Here is an 8,238-nt window from a genome sequence, read left to right on the forward strand (position 1 = left end):
AGTCATCAATTGTGTACAACAGAGCTTTTTCTCGAATATGGAATTTAACTTCTTTAGCTCAGAAGATCACTACTACTAATATGTATACATATATTTTTCTTTCTTTCTTTTTTTCAGAACAAGTTAAATTACAAAATAGTATAAAACATAGCTAAGCAACTATTCCAACTCAAATCTCGACAAAAATAGGGATCAAATTAATTTAGGGGATTTCAACAATAAAGAGTTATGAGTTAATATTGAGGGTAAATTAATGAATGATTTGTTAGGCTCAAGGGGGTTCACTAAGGGTTAATTGTGAATGTAGGCTTTTATGAAGTGAGTGGGTTAAACCTAAGTGCCTTTCTCATTTTGAGATATCAAATCAAATGGTGTGGTTTTGAAATGCATAATCAAGCAAGTTCTAGAATAACAATTTGATACTGACGCACTCATAATAAAAGTGAGCATGAAAGAATTAATAGATGCTCTTGAAGGCTCAAATCTCACAAAAATTATGGCTTTTTGATGTTTAAACTTGTGAATTCCAACTCAAAATAATACCTAAACTTGGGGGAACAACCTAAAATTTTAAATTCTTAAAAATCAACTTATCATGCTTAATTCTCTAATGTCTTAAAGTTTAAATAATCAATGCATGAATATCTATGTTTTAATTTAAGATATATCAATAAAAATCATAAATCAATCAAAATTTATGCTAAACATGATATGAGAGCTTTTCAAGAGAACAAGGCAATCATTCAGGGATTTTTCTGATGGTGAAATGAATACCCCCCCACACTTAATATGTACATTGCCCTCAACGTAAAAAGATAGATATATAGAAAAGAATATAAATATAAGATAGGGAGAGAAGTGAAACTTCCTGAGTGATGAATGAATTTCCTTGAACTGGAGTTTTGGAGAATAATCAGCGTGAGGGTGGAGAAGGATACTCCGGCGGTGGTAGAGGTTGGGCTCCACAAATGCTGCGCCAAAAGAATATTATAGCTCAAGTTGGCTATAGTCGTGGTCGAGTAGGACATGGTAGTCGTGGAGAACCTTTCCCAGTGGAGTTTCAAGTTCCTGAGTAATAGTGAGCTTTGGAGCTCATTATAACTGTTATAGAATCAGGAACTCTTTAAGAGGTATACTGAAGCATGATTACTCATAATGAAATAGCTGAGGAATAAAATTGTAAAAACTCTAGATAAAATAGTATTAAAAGGAAATAAATAAAATAAAATAAAATAAAGTAAATAATAGGTGTTTAAAGAGAAATTGGGGCACACGGTCGTAGGGCACGCCCGTGTGCTCTAAGCTCAGCCCGTGAGTTTCGTAATTTTTGAAATTAGGCGCATTGGTGTACACGGCCGTGTTGATCTCTTTTGCTTCTCCCACACCCGTGTATGTAGGCGCACGTCCGTGTTAAATTGACAAGTTTACCCATGGTTTCATGTAACATCTTGATTTTTCGGATTCATTCGTGGTTTTCAATATTTTATAAAGACTTTAAATTATTGTATTTGGATGTGAAATTAATATTTTGAGTAAGTAAATGGGCTTATGGAAGGCCCATGAGTTGGCCAAAACCAGTTGAATTTTTGGAATTTTAGACTTAGGAGTTAGGGGTTACGCTAAGTGGCCCTTAAGTAGAGTTGTGGGTAAATTGCATCACAAAAAGAGCCTTGGTAAAGTGGCAAGGGTGATGCCACTAGGCTCCTAGAAAAGTGGCGTGTGGAGCAGTGGGGAAGGCATGGGATCGATTCCCTGTGTTGACGAATAGATGCATTTATTTTTAAGTGCAGGAGGGGTAAGTGTTGGAGTTCAGGTGGATTCTGCTAGAAGAGAGTTGGATCAGTTTAAATGCTTGGATTAAGGAGGGATAAGGGGAGAGATTTAAGGGATTTGGATGAGGCTAGGAGTTGGCCAAATTATGGGAATTGAAGAGGGAAAATCGGTAGGGGGTATTAGGTTGGTATTTCGGCACTTAGGGTATTGAGTGGTGCCTTTTTTCTTCTGCTTTAACACCTTAGGGTTGTTTTTCCTCACTTTTTCCTCTCTAGCCAAAACTACCACCTCCCCTATTCTTCTTCTTCTATTTTTTCTACTTCAAAACTATTCATCAAACCTGCTTATCATTAGCACCTTTGCCAAAATCACAAAAGTTGAAAACCTGTGATCACTGCTTCTGCTGATTTCTTCAAAGCCAGGTCCTTCTATGTTCTTTATTTTTATTAATCTACGATTATCTTTTCTTAATCCTAGATACCTAACAGCAATTCTACTTCAAGGTTATAGTTCCACATTATCATCTTCTTCACCACCCAAAAGCCGAAAGTACCACTGGTTTAGGGACTTATAGCCGAAACTTCTTCAAACTCCTGGATTCGGGTTTTACCATTGTTCTAAGGTTAAATCTGCACCGGATTGCGAGGAAATCAAGTAGGAGTAAGGGGTAAGTACTTATCATCTCAGATCTGTTCTTATTTTGCGATGTTAGGAAAAGCCGAAATCCCTAAAAATTAAGGAGGCTGTCGATTTGAGCATAAGGCTTTAAGGTTTTGTAACTAATGTTTTCTCTCCGTGATTAGAGTCTTCTTAAGTGTTGGATTGAAAGCGTGAATCATTGGAGCAATCGGATTCAGAGCTAGCTATCGATTTTGACAAAAAGGTAAGGTTTCAAAGGCTTTTAGGGACATGGTTCGATCATGGGTGAGTAAGTTTTGGAATTTAGTGATTATAGTTTGTAAATAAGCACTGTGCTAATCAATTGTAGGATATCGAAGAGATCTCAGATAGCGATCGTCATGAATCGTGTGTACCGAACACCTTTTCTTAGTTCAATTCACAAAAGTCAAATGCCGAAATTCCGGCATTTCATAGGCTTGTGAGTATGCGAATGCTCTCTAGACATAGAGTAATTGTTAGATCTAGCACCGCAAAGTGGTAAGTTTGTGTGACGTTTCAACGTACTTCGGAAATAGGGCCTCGATGGGCCAAAACTGGGCCCAATGGGCTTACGCCCAATATGGGCAAGAGATGGGCAAAGTAGCTTTGTCGGTTAGATGGGAGAATCAAATTGCATACGATTGTTAAGAATTCTGGAATAACGTGTGTAGTTGCGTAAGTACGAAATTACCCCTAAAGAGCATAATTATCAAATACCCCTAGGGTTTAAATTGGTTAAACCGCATGATTGATTAATACTGTATTTTATATGATATGCATTTATTAATATCGCTGCATGGGATTGGGGTATTGATGGAGGAAGTATTGAATGTGGTTTATCCACGATCGGAGGCTTTGCCTCAATCGATCGATAATTGAGTAAGCGTTGTCGCAAAATGTGGAGTGTAGGGTGGGTGGGTTGAGATATTCCCACATGGAGTGTAGGGCTGGTGCAGGCGGTGTAGCGGTTGGTGGGTTGAGTAGTCTCCCAGTTGGGCTTGCATTCATTTATCGATATTGTTACATATGTTATCGAACTGGGCCTATGGGCCATCTGTTATGTTAAAAGGGCTAAGGCCTTGCTATGTGATTCGAAAGGGCTTTGTTCCTTGTGTACTATTATCTGAATAGGGCTTAGGCCCAATGGGCTCGAGCTGATTTGGGCTTTGGATGGGTTTCAGATACACCGAGTTTTCCCAAACTCACCCTTCCTCTTCCATCCTTGCGGTGAGCCCTAGTTGGTGGACTTGAGTGGGCGGGATTCAGAGTGGCCATGAAGATTGATTGCCGATTTTAAATAAGTTTAGCATTTAATTTGGATTATTTTATTATGCTCAAAGTTGTAATAAGGCCGCTCTTTCTAATTAATTTTATTTTGGGGATTATTAAACCTGGTTAGCACTAGGGTTCGCTTTTATAAAACTACTTGTTTTAAAAGATCACGATGACGCCGCAAAGTTTCCATAAAGTAAATTGTTTTTCAAGAAAATAAATATTTCCAAAGAAACGCTTTTCATCCGTAATCATTTTCTTAAAATGAGACATAACCAAACGGTTTTCTCCAAATCATACGAGATGTTAGAGTGTGGCAATGGCGGTGTGCATGTCTAGGATTGGATCCGAAGGGAGCTTGGTACTTAAGCAGTCCGACGGACTCACCTCCTCTCCTTCCTGGTTTCCTACGGTGCACTGACTTCGTTCACTTTAACCTACTTTTAAAAGTGTCTTTTACAACACCAACTAAGTTTTTTTTCCAAACTAAGTAATACGGAATGTTTTGAATACTTCGATGTGGCGCATCAGATTCGGTCATAACGTCTAGGCCGGGTTTGGGGTGTTAAATTTCAGGCACGGGCGTGTCGCACGCCCATGTTTTTTTGGTAGGTTCGCCCACGGCCATGTCGCACGGTCGTGGTGATTTATTGTAGCCCGTGTTGGGGATATGTTTGCCCTGTTTCCACACGGTCATAAGCACGCTCGTGTGCTTGGCCATGTTTGTGTAGTAAAACTATTTTCAAGAGCTTCGTTAGTAAGTCAGGTGTTAAACACTAAAATTTAAAGAAGTTGATACAGTTAGTGCTCGAGTTGCCTCCCGAAAAGCGCTTATTTATAGTCTAAGCTTGACTTACCTCTCCATTGAATGGTCATGGTGGTTCGAGGAGTTTATACTCCTCATTCCAATTATGAATCTCATCAAAATAAGGTTTTAGGCTGGTATTGTTTACCTTAAAAGTGCCGAACTTGGGATGACTTATCTCGATTGAACCGAATGGGAGAATGCTAAGTACCGTAAGAGGAATTTCTTCATTCAGTTTGGCAGTGACAATGTGAGGATCTGCAGCATCTAATAAAACTTTATCTCTAACCTTAAGTTGATTTGGAAAGATATTGAGCTTGTTTTGGCGTAGTTTTGGTTTATCGTGTGTTCTCAGTTTATGTGTCCTCCATTCATCTAGCTCCTCGATTTGTAGCTTTCGTTCTTCATGAATAGGTCCTCTACTATTGCTTGAAAATGGCTCATGTACTTCCTACAAATTTATTTCTTGCAAAGTAGGTTGCACCATATTGTTAGTTTTAGTAGAATGGCTTAGAAAATCACCTTCAATTTTGATATGTTGCCAGAATTACGAGCTTGAAGGGTGATTGTTTCGTCTCCCACACAAAGTGTGAACTCACCTGTGCCAACATCAATAATCGTTCTAGCAGTTGCTAAAAAGGGCATTCCTGAAATTAAAGTAGTGTTGATATCCTCCTCTATGTCTAGAATAACGAAGTCAACGGGAAATATAAATTTATCGATTTTAACTAGCACATCTTCAATAATACCCCTAGGAAATTTTATAGTTTTATCTGCTAATTAAATGCTCATCCTAGTATGTTTGGGTTTCCCAAGACCTAGTTGTTGAAACATTTTGTAAGGCATGACGTTAATATTAGCCCTTAAATCAACTAATGCATTATTAACATCTGAACTACCAAATAAGCAAGGAATCGTAAAATTCCCTGGATCTTTTAGTTTTTTGGGTAGTTTATTCTTTAGAATAGCTGAGCAAACTGTGTTTAGCTTCACATGAGAAGCCTCATCCAACTTCCGCTTATTTGCTAAAAGCTCTTTTAAAAATTTCATTGCATTTGACATCTGCGATAGAGCTTCAATAAATGGTATTTTAAGAGTTTAAGGAATTTACCAAATTGTTCATCTGAGCGGTCTTTCCTTGTTGCATTAGGGTATGGCACACGAGGTTTGTATTCTGTACTTTCTGATTTCTGCTCATTTTGGTCTACCTCACCCTTACCCTTTCTTATCTCAATTTCTTGCCTTGGTTCTGGTTCAGGTATGATTAACCCTTTCTCATCTTGACTAGTAATCGCGTTTAGTTGCTCCCTTGGGTTAGATTCTGTGTTGCTTGGCAAGCTACCTCGTGGTCATTTAGAGATCAACTTAGCAAGCTATCCAATCTGAGTTTCGAGCCCTTAGATCGATGCTTGTTGCTTCTTAAGTGATGTCTCGGTATTCTGAAAATGAGTTTATGAAACCAATATAAACTTTGAGAGCATCTCTTCAATGTTCGACTCTTTTCCTATTGGAAGGGTGGTTGTTGGTAGCCTGGAGGTGGTCTCTGATTTCCTTGGCCACCCCATGAAAATTTTGGGTAATTCCTCCAACCTGCATTGTAAGTATTGCTATAAGGATTGTTTTGAGATCAAGGATCATTACCCATGTAATTTAACTGCTCGTTCTCTATGTTGTGGCCATAAGGTGTGTATTCAGAGTTGCTCGATTCACCTCTATTTGCTTCGCACTGCATTACTGGTTGAACCTATGTAGAACTAAGAAAACCATCAATTTTTTATTCAAGAGTTCTACCTGATTAGAGAGCATGGTGACTGAATTGACGTTATAAGCACCGACTATTTTTGTTGGCTTTGTCCTCATGACTTGCCACTGATAGTTATTTAGTGACATCTCCTCTATAAATTCATAAGCATCTTCAAGTGACTTATTATTGATGGTTCCTCCAGCAGCTGCATCAATCATCTGCCGAGTCGAATGATTCAGGCCATTATGGAAGGTTTGAACCTGTAGCCAAAGCGGTAACCCATGTTGAGGGCACCTTGTTAAAAGGTCCTTGTATCTCTCCTATGCATCGTAGAGTGTTTCTAAATTCATCTGCACATAAGAAGAGATATCATTACGTAGTTAGGCTATTTTAGCCGGTGGAAAATATTTTAGTAAAAATTTTTCGGTCATTTGTTCCCAAGTAGTGATTGACCCTCGTGGTAACAAGTTCAACCATTGTTTAGCCTTATTCCTTAACAAAAAGGGAAACAACCGAAGGCGAATGGCATCATTAGAAACACCATTAATTTTAAAGGTATCGCAAAATTTTAGGAAATTTGCCAAGTGAGCGCTGGGATCCTCGTCCTGCAAACCATCAAACTGAACAAACTGTTGTATCATTTGAATTGTGTTAGGTTTCAGTTTAAAATTATTTGCAGCAATAGCAGGTCTAACTATACTTGATCCAATTCCTGTTAAATTAGGTTTAGCATAATCATACATAGTGCGTGGAGCAGGATTTTGATTAATAGCAATTGCAGGAGGTAGCGGATTTTCTTGGTTTTCAACCATATCCTCGGTTCTGTTTTGAATATCGTCATCTTGCTCGTTCTCGGTGTATCTTAAGCTTTGCCTTATTTCTCTTTGGTTTCTACAAACTGCGATCGATCTCACTGTCAAAAAGTAATGGTCCTTACAGGGTTCTTCTAGTCATAAACTATAAAAACCTATCAAAAAAGGGAAAAAGAAGAATTAGTAATAATAAAAATTAGAATAAAATTTCAATTACAGTAAAAGTAAATGGCTAAAGTAATAAAAATCGAGTGTTCCTAATATCTTAGTTCCCCGGCAACGGCACCAAAAACTTGATACGTGATATTCGTGACAGATTTTAAATATTTATAATGAATAGTTCTTGAAACTAACTATTATCACGATGAAGGCAAGTGTACCTATCAAACAATAGTATAGCTTTAGCAAGACCAGATTGTCGAACCCAAAAGAACTAAAAGTACTAGTAATGACTATCTTTTTATTATCTAGCCGAAGAATAATGGGGTTTTTTTTAACTAACTAATTAACTAAACTAAGAATTCACAAATAATAGAATTGGGGAATTACGTTTAGAAAACTCGATTTATTGAGACAATACCTAAGGAAAAATCCACCTAGACTTCACTTGTTATTTGACTCTGAATCGAACGATTTATTCATTTGACTTGATCCGTAGAAATCCCTAAGTTATATTATTATCTCTCTTAAGACTAACAACGTCTAACTCTAGGTTGAATAATTGAAATCTCTTTCTAATTAACTCCCTAGGGCTGCATTAACTCGATCTATGGATCCCCTTATTAGGTTTCACCCTAATCCGCAAAATCTTGTCACCCTATCTCTAGGCGCACAATCAACTCCACTTAATTATGACAAATGTACTCTTAGACAGTGTCTATTCCTCCTCTGAATAAGAGCTTAACTTGAATCAATATCCTGAAATATCAAGACAAGAATTGATAACACATAATTAAGAACAAGTCAAATATTTATCATACAATTTAGATAATAATAACAAGATCTGTCTTAGGTTTCATTCCCCTTAGGTATTTAGGGGTTTTAGTTCATAAATAAAAAGGTAAACATCTCAGAAGAATAATGAATACAAAACATAAAGAAAAACCCAAAACTCCTAAAGGAAAATTGAGGGGAGATCTTCAGTCTTGATGATGAATCCGGCTTTTGAGATG

At 37.5% G+C, this 8,238-nt stretch overlaps 1 non-coding gene across 1 annotated transcript; it reads left to right on the top strand.

Moving 5' to 3' along the window:
- Positions 1–6,530: 6,530 nt before the first annotated feature.
- LOC128291288 (small nucleolar RNA R71) lies at positions 6,531–6,641 on the top strand. The gene has a single exon (XR_008281064.1). It is a non-coding gene; the product is annotated as a small nucleolar RNA R71 (small nucleolar RNA).
- The last annotated feature ends 1,597 nt before the right edge of the window (positions 6,642–8,238 follow it).

Source organism: Gossypium arboreum, chromosome 3 (assembly GCF_025698485.1).
Source record: "Gossypium arboreum isolate Shixiya-1 chromosome 3, ASM2569848v2, whole genome shotgun sequence".
NCBI classification, from domain to species: domain Eukaryota; kingdom Viridiplantae; phylum Streptophyta; class Magnoliopsida; order Malvales; family Malvaceae; genus Gossypium; species Gossypium arboreum.